The sequence below is a fragment of the Chamaea fasciata genome, unplaced genomic scaffold, assembly GCF_029207755.1.
Source record: "Chamaea fasciata isolate MVZ Bird 193981 ecotype frontalis unplaced genomic scaffold, bChaFas1.0.hap1 SCAF_7, whole genome shotgun sequence".
In the NCBI taxonomy this organism is placed as follows: domain Eukaryota; kingdom Metazoa; phylum Chordata; class Aves; order Passeriformes; family Sylviidae; genus Chamaea; species Chamaea fasciata.
In genome coordinates, this window is record NW_027094092.1 from 27,961,695 (window position 1) to 27,977,659 (window position 15,965).

The window sequence follows — 15,965 nt, forward strand, 5'->3', positions numbered from 1 at the left end:
ATGGAATTGTAAAAATAGAATTAATTTCACACTCGACAGTACTACTGATATTTGTACTAATTCTACTTGGCAATTCACACTTCGCAATTAATTGTTAATGCAGTTAAAATTTTAAAACAGGGTTCAATGTGAGGATTTTTTCTTTCTAGACAGCAGTTGCATTCTGACTCGAGCTAGTATTATACACTGTGTTTACACCATTAAGGTAAAACAATTTAGACTTTACCAACAGTTGTGTATGCACACATTTATTTTGGCTCTATCACACATGGATTTTAGCTTTGATTTTATTTTTCAGTTGTCCTGTGAAACAGCAGTAAAATTCTAATTCATATGTGACCAAAATTCAGTACATATTTAGGTCAGACAGACTCTGAGCAATTATTAGAGCTGGAGTGTCAACAGCACGTACCAAAACATGACACCATCTTTCAGCCTTTTCAAAAATTCAGACTTTCAGAAACTCTAGATGACCACCATGCCAATGCCTACAGTAACATTCTTTTCTGCCAGAAATTTAAGAATAGTACATATACACATTAGTTTCTATGAATCCATGTATTGAAACTGAGGGTATGATACACACACTCACAGCAGCCAGAAGGCCACAAACAGGCAGCATTTCCCTTTTCCTTAAAAAATGTGTATGCATATTTACTAGTTCAGAGATCTAAAAGCCAGAATAGCATAAAAAAGCTGTCTGAAAACCCAAGACTCCTTACATATCATGTGAAAATATTTGCTGAAGGACAGAACAAGACTTTGATTACATCTCCAGGGCTATTCCAAATCACATGTGAAACCAGACCAAAAGGCCTGAATCCAACAGTCACGCACCATAAGGAATGCAAAACTCCTCCACCTACAGAAAGAGTACCTGCAGTACTGCAAGAGGAAAGAAGGTAACCACTGGCCTATGTACTGCTATTTCTCTGGCACTATGGGCAGAATGCAGCGGTTTCAGATGCACTAGCTCCCATTTTCAGAAAGAGAACTCAAAACATTTCCAATTACCTATCTGGATGTATGGCAGATTTTGTAAAGCTTTAAAAGCAAACTTTGCATTTAGAGAGAAAACAAGGAATCTGGCAAACAAATTAGAGAAAATCATGAAACAACACAATAAAAGTAAAACAAGTTAGCCCCACAGATTATCATACCCGCCTGAACAGGGCAGCACCATTACAACAAAAGGGAGATAAGGGCTATTGAAAACAGGGAATAGCAATGATTTTACCATTGCCTTACAGAAGGCTGACCTCTCTTCTAACATTGTATTTTCCATCAGGAAACGATTCCGCAAAACTATTTGAGTCCTACATTTTGTTATTGTCCGGGAACACATGAGACAGAACAAACAGTGGTGAGCTCTTAACTACAGCAACTCTGATCTTACTGACCAACAAGTCTTCGCAACCACCAACTCTCAGGTATGATAAAGAAATTTGTGAAGCCCATATGCCTCCAAAAGGCAAAGAACTATTTTATGCAGACAGCCTAATCAGTGATTAAAAGAGACGGTAGTGTTAATAATCTGTGGCAAATTGGCAAATTTAAAGCTTATGGCTCTTAGTCAAACACTTCCATTTTCAGACAACAGATTTTCTACATATCAGGTATATCTTTAAGAATCCTCTCTCTTGACCATAAAACACATAGAAAACAGAAAAAATATTGTATTAGAGGATAAACAGCTGTCCAAACATCTACTGAAGTCCAGAAAATAAATCCTGTATCATTGTGAGGGTTTTCAATCTTGAAAACATTAGCCAGTAGCCTCAGAATGCCACAAATAAACACTCCTGGAACTCTGCTTTTTGTTTTGGGGATGGGGGTAGGGGATAGTAAGGTTTCTTTTTGAAAGTATTTTGTTAGAGTAAAAATAATTTTACATTAGACCCTTTATGACAAGAAAAAGTTAGTTCATTACTGGATTCATAAGTGTGTACCTATCCAAATACAAGAAAACTCCATCTGGTCTATATGAAAAGCACAAAATATTGGTCTGTGTGTTACACTCTACATTGATTGTATTGTTACAATAAAGGCCAACGATTCTGAGGTTCCTCCTGTTCTTACCTAATCTATCATTACCCTGTATACTCTTATCAATATAAATCACTTATTAGAACACATACTGCTAAACCCCTCAGACTAATAAAAGCAACCCTAAATCTAGGTGATGATAAAAAAATACATTAGACATTAGAGATATAAAGGAGCTTTTCAGCCACTCAAACCAGGCAAAAGATTTTTCCAAATGACCACTGTCCAGTATAATATAAAATACACTATTCTACACAAGATAAAAAGTAATGTCTCCGTGTCCTCTACACTTCAATACATTTCAACTTTTGGTCCTATGAAACTCAAAAGAAACCCTAAGCACTCATGGATGCTCCCCTACTACAAAATACAAACACATTTTGACATAGCTGTTTCTGATTTTTTGTACTATTTACTACTAAAAGCATTTCAGTATAGTTCTGTAACTGCTTGTCAGAAGTAGTCACTCTACAAACACTATTTTTCAAACACTAAATGAAAATGGCAGGCCTGGTGCATTTCTGCTACACTAAACTAGTACAGTAAGCTACGAAGTTAACTGCAAAAAAGCAATCAAATACAGATGAAATAAGAAAAATATGAAAACTGGTTTTATTTCAGCTGATTTGTCTAGTCATAAAAGCATTAAATAAGGATATTTTTGAATTCACATCAGACATGATCAGGATGATCCTGAGCTGCACCCACAATCCAAACGCCAAGCAAGATGTATTGTTTCAACACCTCACCAGTCAATTTAGAACAGAAGCATAACCTCTGCACAGGTATTAACAGAATAAAATTGCTTTACAGGTAAATAGCATTTTCAGTTGAGATGACAGAACATGCAGCAGCCTCTACAAGGCTCACAGCTGGAGCACCAAACCCAAACCTCAGTCTCAAGGACTGGTTTTATTTGAAAAAGGGAAGAGAAAAATGTCAGCTCTTGACATCTTACCAAAGGACAAGAAAACTTCTATTTCTGCCATAATGGAATTCTGGACAAAAAAAAATCTGTCAGGAAAAAAAAAAAGCAGTAAGGGTAGTCCTTTGGTCACAAAAAAACAAGCAGCTTCTGTAGCACCCTCACATTTTGTCTAATGGTCATGTTTGTTGACCCCTTCCATACCAGTATTTCAAAGTATGTATTAATACACTCTTGCAATTTCCCACACCCACAGCAAAGCTCTCTAAAGGGTCTCTAAAGGTTTTCTGCATTGATTTGCTTCGGAATCTGCTCATTCAAGGGAAAGGCTAAATCTCTGCTTTCATTTAATAGGCAAAATTAGAAAACAGCTTAAATCCTGATTATATAAAAACATTAGAAGAAGGGTCAGCCACAATCCTCTTTGCTCTGTAAATGAACAATTCCAGAAGTGTCCTCAGAGCACCAGGACCATTTAGTTTATTCTCTGGGGATCCCTCCGGACTCAAGGTATGCAACTGCACAACTATCCTAGAAAAAATGAAGAGCCATATTAGTTGGTGAACATGGAATAACAGAGGAAATAGGTAACAAAAATTCAGTAGGCATGCCTCTGGACATGTCAGTAGGGGAATTATTGATCCAGAGTAATTTTAGGAAAGTTTAATCTAAATCTTAGGAAAACGGGAGCCCTAACTCCAGAATATTTTACATGCTGCAATGCCTCACAGCTCTGAAGCACGCCCTGTTAGGTAACTGTACCAAACAGATAAACAAATATGAAAAGTAAACCCATTAAAATACTACCTGGCATTTCTCAATTCCTTGTAGAATTCTTTATATTGAAGACTATGAAGGTATTTGTATCCATCAAATTATACTCCAACACTCTCAAAAAACCCCAACAATACAAAACCAATGCCCACACATTGACAGCATTTGAAATTATTCTGAAAAGAACAGTGCTTCTCTATCATACCACCATGTATGATTTCTGCCATCAGTACCACATGCAATTCTGCTCTTCCCAATTAATAAAAGCTCGTGCAGAATTAGGAAGTATAAAAGAAAGGCAACAAAGAGCAAAAGGTACCGGATTTCCTGATTCAGAAATTCCTGAGATAAAAGACATTAGGTCTACAGCTAGAAATCCACCCTATCTTCCTCCATCTACGTCTGCTGCTGTGCTCTGCCAGATGCAACACACCTGTGGGGAGGGAACTTTGATTTGACCAGAGCAAGCTAACTGTAACTCTGGACTTCTGGATGAAGGACAAGAGTTAAATTTCAACGTATGAGCAAATGCATCCAACTTGTCCAAATACTTAACCAGCTCTTCAGAATACCTTTAAAGTGTGAAGATCACCGGGGGCCTCAACATTACCTTCTATATCCAAGCCATTTTAATAAAAGCAAAGCTAAAAACCCCAGATTAACCTTTACTAATGAAAAAACGAGAACTACTTTGCAGAATAATCCATGAAAGAGCACTTGGCTCACAACTTAATTCCACAGCAAAAATATTAAATAGCCACTGCATTTACTTGCTCTTCTTTCAAGTTTTCAGTCTAACCAAATGTACTTCTTCCCTTTTATAGTCAAGAACAGATGCAAGGAGTAAAGATCTCCAAGGTACACATGTATGACCCCTTATACTCCCTCACAGCTAAACATGTAAATGTTTAAGAAAATGCTATAAGCATCTGATTCTAAATTAATCCCAGCCAGGAAAGTCCTCAGGCTTTAGCAGTTCATCTTTCTTCCACACAACCTCCTCCCAAAAGCACCTTATTTCAGAAAAGAGAGACTAAAGCAATTCTCCCTTCTCACAGGAGAGAGCGGTGCTCTGGTTCTCAGCTTCAACCTTTCTCCTCAGCAAACTTCTGGAAAGACCTCTAACCTAAGTAACAGAAGGGAGAAAAAGAGGAATAAAAAGAGAAAGATACGCTGAAGAAAATAAACACAGAAAAGCAGTAGAGAAAATAAAGGAAAAAAAGAGCAGAGTAAGAAAAAAGATAGATTATATTAAACAATGATTGTTCAGTGCTTCCTCATCATCTTGGAAAAATTATACCTATACTACCACACATACATACAAGCTAACTGCACCTCTGCTCTACAGGCTTTATAAGCTACAGGCTTTACATTACCAAGAACACAGCAACAAGAGGAAGTGAGAAGAACTGTGGCTGCTTCCCTAAGGTATCACTATCACACAAAGAAATCGAGGTCTTTAAGAGCAATGCTACACCAATAATGACAAAGCTAGTTTAAAAAAAAAATAGCAGACAAGGAAAAAAAAAAAAAAAAAAAAAAAAAAAAAAAAAAAAAAAAAGATGTCGTCTTCTCCAGCATTGCTTGTCTCACAGCTACACAGCCAGAAGCGTTCAAACACTTGCCAGTGTGCAGGACAAAGCTTGGTCCAACAACCAGAGGAAGAAGCGGCTTTCCTGCATTTCTTTTGCGTGCAGATGGAATGAAGGAAGTAAAGGCTGGCCAGGGCAGCACGCTCTAGATGCAGCCTTGACCACCTGACACATCCCAACACTGAGCCTCTCATCTTTAGCTGATGTGGCTAAAGGAGAGGACCATTCCCACACAATCTCAGAAGGTCTGCACATGCACACAATGCCAACTGCAATAAACCCAAAAAATCCACATGCCACATCCCAATTTAATTCTATCCAAGCAATTCCTCAACTTTAAAAGGCTTTCCCACCCTAGACTTGCCCATTTTAGAGAAAATTCTCCTTTTGAATGTTTCCTAATATACCTATATAGATGCAAAAATGTAACTTGATGAGATTTAATGATAAACCTTGCTTCTTCTCCTTTCATTTTCTATTGGAGATGAGCAGGCATCGGAGAGACTGCAGCTCAAACACATAAAGCTTCTGTAGATATGCCATGCATAAAGCCAAAGCTGATTTTTCAACTACTCTGATGAATTAGAAAATTGAAAGCTTCCTTTGTTTTAAAAAAACAACTTTGTAAGCGGTAAAAGACTCAGTCAAATGATGTATTAGTGGTATTAAAGGTCAGTGTAATAAATAGCACAGCTTTGAGGTACTGAAGAGCTGTATATTAGTACCAAGTCTTTACATAAGGAATTGACGGAATGAACTAGTGACTGATGACAAATCCGTGACATATACAGGGCATAACACTAAAGAGATCAACATGCTACAAAACCTACACACAGTACAATTATTAGGAAGCACTACTTATTAATTGCATTACTATTGCTGCTACAAAGACAACTGAGACTCCCTTCTTCAAGGAGTCACATGGAAAAGACAAAGGGCAATGGGCACAAGTTGCTTCTGGGGAGATTCCAATTGGACACAAAGGAATTTTTTCACACTAAGAACCACCAGCCGCTGGAATAATCTCCTCAGAGAAGTAATGGATCTCCCAACATTAGACACTTCTAAGATTTGGAAGGACAGAGCACTGGGTCATCATCGTGTCTATGGAACTGTGCTTTAGCCAAGAAAGATTGGCCCAGATAATCCTTGAGGTCCTTTCCAACCTGGTATTCTGCGCTAAAACAATACATTCCCATTATGATGTGTACAGACATGCATGCTATGTTTTATACATAAAAAAACATGACTAATGCCTGATGCTGATGGGATCTGTAAAGCTAGCATCACACTGTCTAGTAGGCACTGATCTTTATCTTTCATCAAATGGAGCAGAGTTAAGTTGTGGGTTTGCATTATGCATAAGCAGTGAATACAATTAGGCTGAAAAGCAAGCCAATCTTCTCTGATCTCAAGTGGAAAGTGTGAATTCTGATCTTCACAGGTGACAGCTCTGAGCATCACTCCAATTTACCAGTCAGCTTCCTTGAATCTGTGCACCTTAAAGAAAACTTGAAACACGTAGCTGTGGCTGATGTTAAGGCACTAATATTTAAACAAGCGAGAATACCAATTAGGAGAGCAAAGCAGTTATTTTACTTTGTCTGGCACAGAGAAATTTGGTTTTATAGCTCAAGAAGGGTACTGAAAAACTGGAGGAAAAAAATTAAAATGCATATAAGAAGGGAAAGACCAAGAGAAGGAAGGAATTTCATCAATGAGAGTTACAAAAGAACTACCAATGAATGAACACCTTTTGCTTCTAGTTAGACGGAATCATTTAAGAATGGTTAATCTCTGAACTGCCAGAAACATTGTCTTGGAAACTTTCTACAGAAATGCTGTATTTCAAGCTGATGCATCTCCTCTGAATCATGAATTTAGGAAATCTCATGGTCAGTGCAGTTGTAGTAGTAGCAGTTCCAGGTGTTCCCAAAACATTTTACAAGGGAATAAAGTACTTTGCTCTCTACACATAAAAAAGCAGGGAAACACTAATAGTCCACATTTTGCTACTCTATTGTGTCTTCTGTCAGGGGTTTGCTGGGTTTTGTTTGTTGCTTCTTTGTATGTGGGGGTTTGGAGTTTTTTGGGGGGAGAGGGACTGCTTATTTTTGTTGGTTTGTTTTAGTTTGGTTTTTTTGTTTGTTGGGTTTTGGTGTTTTATTCAGTACATGAACATACTGGGGGGTTTCTTATGCTTCACAGATTCCACATCTCTTTAATGTCTCAGATTTATTTAATTGCTGATTCTTATTACTCACCTGAAACAATGAAAATATTGAACTGCAAAACTGTATTGTCATTCAAGTTTAAGAAGCACAGCACAATGTATTTCAGCAATGTGCAAGCTGAACAACACATAAAAATCAAAACATGACAATTGCTCATTCTTCACCAACCAGTCCCATAAAATTGGGAATCAATTGCTAATATAGCAGAATCAGCTGCTTTTCTGTTTAATAAACAGAAAACATCTTGTTTATTAATCAGTATACATTTGTAACCATACAAAGTACTAAGTACACACTTAATAGTTCTAAGTTACACTACTACCACCTTAAGGGGAGAGCTAGTAAAAATTCACAGAATAATATATGTATGTAATCTACCAACAGCTCTCCACATTTAGAGCTACAGAACTCAGTTTTACAAAACCCTCAATTTCCAGGGCACAGGATTGCAGTGATTAAGCACTCAGACTTCTAGTCAGCCTCCAATAGGCTATACTAAAATCCATGCTGTTAAATCCTTGCAATCATTTTTAATCCAGGCTAGGTAGATTAATGCTAACTTGGGTGTGCCTAACCATCCTGAAATCAGGAAGTTTAGAGACATAGGATGTCTCATTCTTGGCCTGCCTATTCAATAGGTGCCTGTAACAGAAAAAGTGTGGATCATTACAATCCATACTATTAAATAATCAGTCATTTTGGACTAAGAAAAAAGGTGTTAAAGCATAAAACCCTCACCAGCTTAGAGATAGCCAAAAATTAATGGGATCCAGGCTTTCCTCTCTTCATTCACTCATACACACCTTCTGAATATCCAGTTCTTTCAGTCTCATTCACAATGAAATGAATGTGAGACTTGTATTATGAACACCCCTTCCCTATCATAATGGACATATTTAGCTATTAAGAATATTATCCAGTTTTGCTGAAGGACCTTATTGCAATTCTCCAGTTCTCAAATATATTAACTAATCTGTCAACAATCACATACCAACTTCTACCAATTCACCACACTCTTTTTAAACATAAAAGAACATAAAAATAGACTAGGCACTTTCTAGTTATTTTCAATTTAAAGGTAATTACTGCAGTTACCATTGCGATACCACAGTACAAAAACGTTACACAAGGCAATCACTAACTTGGGAACATACATGCATCTAATACATCCATTTCCTTTGACTCACAGGTGCATGTGTGCAGAGGTACATGCATTTGAAATATATACATGCACTCCTCAAGGAACACTCTCCTTTCTTTATAGAGGCCAGGACTGTAAGCACTAATTGCATGGGTTCTTCCTAACTTTCTTCAGACTCCTCAGGGAAGCAACTTGAACCAGAAAACCTACACAGTCCTAATAACAGAAATCCTTTGTATAATCACCAACTAAACCTTGGGGAAATCTCTGGGAAAAAAAAATTTAAAACCTGCAAAATGCAAGGAAGGAACACAACTCTGTACAACTCTCCTCCTGGCCATTCAGAGAAACAGTACTCAAATAGCTCCTGCCGTCCCCTTTGCAGGGAACACAGCACTCTGTACTCTTAAACACATCCCTGTGAAAAAGCAAGAATCACTGAGGCAAAACCTTCTCCACCTCAACCCCACCCCCACCCAACAAGGCTTTATTACTAGCGAACAAATGAAGCCACAGGACTTCAACCTGTCAACAGGAAAAGAATAGTACAGATAAAACCAGCATATATTAACTTAAGGTCAACATCAGCCACTCGCTCGCAGTGGCCACCTCTTCCTCTTCCCTCCCGATAGTCCTCTTCTTCATTTTAAGTTCCAGTCAAATAAGCAGTCTGAGGTTAAGTTTCATGCAGAATTTTACAGGTTTTATTCTGCCAGTATCCACAGAAGAATATGGGGAATAAACAAAACTAAGTTTATGCTGCCGAATGTTTTGCACGTAAATATCCTCACAAATCCAATTAAGATTCTGTATTTGAAACAAACAAATATCAGCTTTATTGGAGTGTGATACTATTGCTAAAAAAAGCTGCTTGTTAATATGGTTATGTTCAACTCCCAACTGTGAAACCTGCTGAAGAATTTCAGTAAACAAGACTGGGTCTATAGGAACATGAGCCTACGCATTCATAAAAAACCAGCAACCAGAACAGTTACTGATTAAATAAATTAGGTTTTAAGTAAAACTTTGTATTACTAGATTTGCTACAGGTTGGAATTTAAAAATTTTTAAAATTCCACTGAGAAAAATTTCCATTTGGAACAAAAATTGCATGTGTATAATAAAAAGGAATTTACCACCTTCAGTGTTTCAGTGGTGTAACATGGTAACACCACCGGCAAAATGAGGTTTAATTACCTGGTCATTCTTTATGGAATGTATGCGACTCTGGAAGCCATGCACAGTGGGGAGGAAAACTACTCATTTACTTTCCACAAGTAAGTTAAACTAATAGCTAAGACTGCTATTACCTCACCACTCAAGACAGCCTTTTTTCATTGTCCATGCTCCACTACAGTGCTTACTAATACCATGATTCTAAATAGCCTCTTAAGACCACAAACTTTATTAAAAAAACAAAACACCACCCCACCCCCCCCCCAAAAAAAAAAAATTAAAAGACAAAAAAAACCCCACCACAAACCACCACCACCAAAAAATTCCACCTTTTGTACGGTGCAAAAGCCATGGACACTATTTTCTCCTCTGTGGTAACTTTGAGAGCTATACAGCAAAGAGAACCCCAATAATGATTGTGTGTAAAAACCAACACTAGATACGATGCCAAAGGAAAAGGTAAAATAGCTCAACGGTAAAGACAAAATAATTAAAATAGCCTTTTCCAAGGGCTCCACTAGTTCTGTGAACAAATCTATTTGTTTCCAGTATATACATCCTCTGAAGGAAAGGTTTTGTCACTACCATAAGTCAAACCTCAGAAGCTAAATCCCTGCCAACACAATGCAGCTTTGCTGACAGTGTTTCAGAAGGAGAGTTTTAAACTGAAACTTTTGATACAACAACATCCTTTAAGGCAATTGCAACAACTACAGGGCAGATTCTCTCACATAAGAAACCTATTTGTTTCTTTTGACATCCAACAGACTGATGAACCAATGTTACAAGGCAGAGCTTCTCCTTTGGCAGCTATGTTTTTTACACTTACTTCCAGACTAGACTTCCTTTGCATATCCTATACCTATAGGTTTCAATTATGTGTTAATAAACACATGATTAAAACGTGTTCAGTGGAGAGGGTTATGTTTTTACTGCCTGGTTGCAACTCTGCTTCAACTGATCTTAACTGAGATCTCCAATTTTATTCTCCCTGCAGTCCACAGCAAATTCTGGTCACCTCTCCCGAGGCAGCACTACTGCTTGCACAACCAGTTCAGTTAATTCAGGAAGCTGATCCATCCAAAAACAAATCCAATCCTACTCATCTTTGCAAAACCACCACCACTGCTCCCCATCTCTCTTCCTTCCACACCCCAAACCCACACACTGCAATTTTCCAACCTTCTTCATACGCCATCTTGAACCAGGTCATTACACACCTGTCAAGGACTTGCATCTGGTACGAGGCCGAGGGAGGGCAAGGCTGCAAAACTGCAGCATCTCACACTTGTTGCATCCATTTTACCTTTTAATATACCACATTACTCTGTCAAAGGACATATCATGTACTAAAAGCCAGTCTTTTTCAAGGACAAGGCACATCCAGAAGAATCATCCCTTTCTTCCTTACAACATGAGTTTAGTTTCACAAGTGGGTTAAAAGAAACCACCTACAAGAACTGCTGTGTTTCAGAAAATGTGACAAAAGCAGGCATTCTGTTACAGCCTGAACAGAGTCCAACCTGCTTCTGCAAACACTTTTACACATACCTAGTAGAAAGTGGGGGAGGGAATAGCCATCTAGTTCCCTTGCATCTCTCTCCTGGAAAAACACTGATGTATAGAGGAAGCATTCAGCAACAGCCTGGGATACAGTCTGGCACTCTGTGGCAGCCAGCCTACGGGTAAACCATCCTGCTGGAGACCACCCCTTACACATTGCATGAAACATTACATGCTATCAGCAGTCAAACACAACACTCAGTCTGTGAAAACTAGCGGTACTCCAAAAGGTCAGGAGGTACAGAAAGCAGAACATGCACTCTTACCTATCCAAATTCCTGAGAAAGCTGACACACGCAGCTTTAGCGAAAAAACCCAGTGGATGTCACAATCAACTTCTGATGACTCATACCACAGTGAAACCTAGAAGCAAAAAGATCATGGGCATGAACAAAATCTGAATGGGAAACAATCAAATGAAATACTTTTCGAAAAGGTAAAGGGTATTCTGAAAATTGTGCTTTTAAGAAGCCAGAAGCAACAATGAAGGCTTATAAAACAGTGAATATATTGATTTTTTGCACATAACTTACACATCTGAGAAAGCCTGTATGATAATTTTCTCACTACAACGATCCCAACCCTTCTTTTATCACCCCTTATCTGAATCGTTATTTTCTTCCTGAACACATTCTGCCAGGCATTTAGAGATTAAACACTCATTTGGCAACGCCTGAAAGAAAGGGGACATTTAGCACTGTTGTGGCCCACTTTTTTTCCTCACTGCTCAACATAAAGTCTGTAACACATGTCAAACACAAGGGAGAGCAGTTTTTATCTAAGTCACCAGCTGCAGTACCCTAAGAGGTATCCAAGTGTAGAAGGAAATTTGAAGGTTTCAAAGATGGTCCTTCCTATTTACCAGGTCCTGCATTATAATCCGTATCCTTTCAGAATTACTCTTAACATCTGACTACTGTCTATTACTGCAAAAGGCTTGCATCTCTAGATGATAGGAGTCCTCTAAAATTAGACCGGGCAAACAGATGTAACCATGGAGATTTATGCTGCAGTCCCGAGAACTCCGCAGAGGCACAAGCTGGAGGCAGAGCACATACTGCCAATGAATTTTTGTCCTACCCTACTCCCACCAAGCTCACGTGTTAGAGGAGATGTACAGTGAATCATGTCAAGGACAGATTAAAATCCAGCTCTAAGTAAGGAGTCTAAAGAAGAAGACCTGGATTATTCTCCAGCCTGGTTTTCCCCAACCCAGTTCACGGCACAGCTACATGAGCACCTGTGCTGACATGAGGCAGAAAAGGTACCAGACAGGATAAGCAGAGAAGGATGGTTCCTTTCAGCTCCAATGGCAGCACAAACTGCACATAAAACCACGGTACAAGGCCTTGGGGTAAAAATTGTTGCTGAAATTTGTTAGGTTGATAAGCAAATTTTAAGTCACCCATTGCTTCTCTCCCAAAAGTATTTCTTTACAGTGTTGAATAAACCTGGAATACCTACCTGGTGGCAAAAACACTAGCATCAACAAAAACTCTTCAACAAATGCCAAACCGTGTTATCAAGAGAGCTCAAGAAAATAATTATTGCTATCTTCTGATGAGCAATTAAAAGTAGAGCTGAGAGGGGTTTTTTATTGCAAGTTAACTTTAGGCTTATTTACAAAATATTGTGTGAAATTAAGACTGGAAAAATGAGAAGCATCAGCAAAAGAGCTAAAGTACACAAAAAAACCCATGCAGTGCAGTAAAAGAAGTTTCTAAAAGGCAGAGAGAACTAAAACCATGTTTAAAACAAGGCAACACTCCCAGAAGAACTGCATTTTAACTTTCATATTGTCAACAAACTGAGTTTGTCTTTTTCATTTGAATCACATTCTAATTCTAGGGTAAGAAAGCTCAATTATAACTTAGCCTAATGAAGCAAGTATAAGATTTAAGTCTATTTGTTCGTGATTGCTAGTGACATTTTGGCAAATCATTTGTGTAGATTGTAAAAAAGTAATTTCCACAGCTAGTGGCCTTCTGGTCAAGAAAGCAATTTTCTTCTTTTTTTAGGGTGAAATTCTTTGCCAATTCAAGCATTACTAAGACGCATCACAATTCTGACCCAGAAGTCTCCATTTCCTTTGGGGTTAAATTATAGACCTGCTGTGTAAAGATTTTTTTTTTTTCTTTTTGGTAAAAGATTGCCTGTGAAGCTCAATTGTGATTGGGAAGGCCGCCCACACAGCAGAGAGTGAGAAAACACACACTTGTAGAGCTGAAAAAACATCAGTGTAGGCGTATGGAAGGAGGAACGGAGGAAAGAACTTGGTTCTACTGAAAAAGGCTATTTTCTGACATCACCCTTGAAAGAACCAAAACGTGTTAATTGAAGACAATTCAAGGGTTGTTTGCTATGTTCCAGCTATCAATATGCAGTACTACAAACAAGAGGAGGAATCCCTGCAGATTCTTCCCTCTGATCTCAGAATCTGCCACCTACCCAAGGAATGCTTCACTTCCCCCACTTCTCTGCCACAACCTGCAAAAGCTGTTCTCACAAAACAGCAAGTCACCTGCAGAACAGCAGTTCAAAGCTTTAAAAGTCTTATGTTTTCGAACAAGCTTTGCCTGCAATTTCAATACTTCTAATGTTATTAATTATATAAGGAGAGAGAATGCTGTCTGAAAACATTAAGAATAACTAGCATTTAATCTCAGCGGAATCTAACAGTATTTGAAACTGCTGAAAAAATAACCACAAGAAGTTCAGATATATCTTTCTCAAAGAGACTTATAAAAAAATATTTTCCTCCCTAGCCTACAAAGACTTCAGTCCCTTCATCTCCTAAGAGACATGAGCAGACCTTTCAGGATGTCCTATTAATGAACCCAGACTTTCAAAAGAAAGAAGGAACAAGCATCAGTGGAAAATATCCTTCTCGGTTTACCTTAGAAAGGCATCACATATGAGCGTTATAATTTCTAAATAAAGAAGCCTCTATGAAGTGTTCTCATGCCATTATAAACCTATGAAAATATTTTTAATACCTCTGTCTTCCCCTTCAGAATAAAAACAAAAGGCTTTTGACATATGTGCTTTGGCTGATTATTACAATTACTACCAGGGGAATGAAGACAGTGAGGACAAGTTTCACCAGTGAACTTCAATAAACATGAGATGATTCACTGCAAGGAAAAGATGCTGCTTCCTCCATGGCATTGGACACCAGCCTACAACCTATATTGCAACCAGTCACAAGGAGACAGAACTTCAGCCCCTAATTCCCCTGAGTGTTCGGCCTGGTAACTTCAAAGCCCTGTGCATAGCAGATGACTGAATTCCTGCACCCACAGAACACTGCCACAACAGAGAATAGCCCACAGAGCAGTACTCCTGAGAAGCCATCTGCAACCAAAGTTTTCACAGGGTCCTAAGTTTCATCTCCAACCAAACATGCTGTCACTGAAGATGCTGAATGACAGAAACTGCTAAGTAACATCACTACAATGTAAATAAACTCTTCTACAACTTTCCATATGATTGTTAAGGACTAATGCCCATTAATCATACATATCAGAAACACAGGCAAGACAGGATTTTGAAAAGCACCAACCCTGACCTGCCCTAAACTATATGGCAAGCAAAAGCAGCACACTTGGCAGAGTCACAACTAAGTTCTTAAAATTACTTATAAAATGTTCCTGAGGCTCACTGAAGCACAAATCCTTCTGGGCCACAAAGACAGATAGGGATGAAGTATCAATGGAAGCTACAAAACTCACCAGCAGGAGAACCTCCTGAAAAAGGAGGTTCTGAAACAATGAATATGAAATAGTAAAAAATATAGAAAAAGAACAAAAATAGGGTGATGTAGAAACAAGCACAAAAAAAATAATGGTCTATAAAAAGTTCTAAGAATTGAAATCCCTTATTCTAGAAAAGGTGGAGTTGTTTACAAAATAAGATGTATAGATTACTACTAACCTTTGAAATCACAGCCATCTTGACTTTCCCTTTGGCGAACAGTGACATACAATTTCTGACATTAATAAAACCTCTCCCAATACTAATCAACATGTAATTCCAATAAACCAAAAATACATTAAAATATTATACAACAAATGAATCACACAGAATTTACATCTAAAGAAGGCACATCCCTTTATGCTTGGCTTGTCAAGCTAAAATACACTTGCTTCAAGAGTCACAGCCAGAATAATCAGATCTCTTGTATTCTCCATAAATTTTGCTTTTAGATAAAAAATGAAGTTTTATTTTTTTTCTTAGTGAGAACAGAACAGCTCAATGTAGTTTAGAAGGCTGTCTTTTACCTTCCAGCCTTTAAGACCTCCAGTCAGACTAGAACTATTAGGAAAGAAAAAAAGCTAGATAAGCACAGAGGGCTGTCAGAAGGTACTCTGCTGCTGTTGACATCAAAATTCAGAGAGAACATTTCCTTTTTGCTTTTCAGACACTGAAACGATCAGGAGTTTCTCAAAGATATGCTACTGACAAGGAAGTAGGCTGAACTAGTGAAACCTTTAAACTTTTTCATATTCTTTTGT

General features: G+C 38.1%; 1 protein-coding gene across 1 annotated transcript in view; it reads right to left on the bottom strand.

The window, feature by feature from the left end:
• Positions 1-15,965, bottom strand: part of SIPA1L1 (signal induced proliferation associated 1 like 1) — a 195,459-nt gene that overhangs the window by 118,725 nt on the left and 60,769 nt on the right. The window contains 1 exon segment of the mRNA XM_066186979.1: positions 11,718-11,814. The gene's annotated coding sequence lies outside the window, so the exon portion shown is untranslated.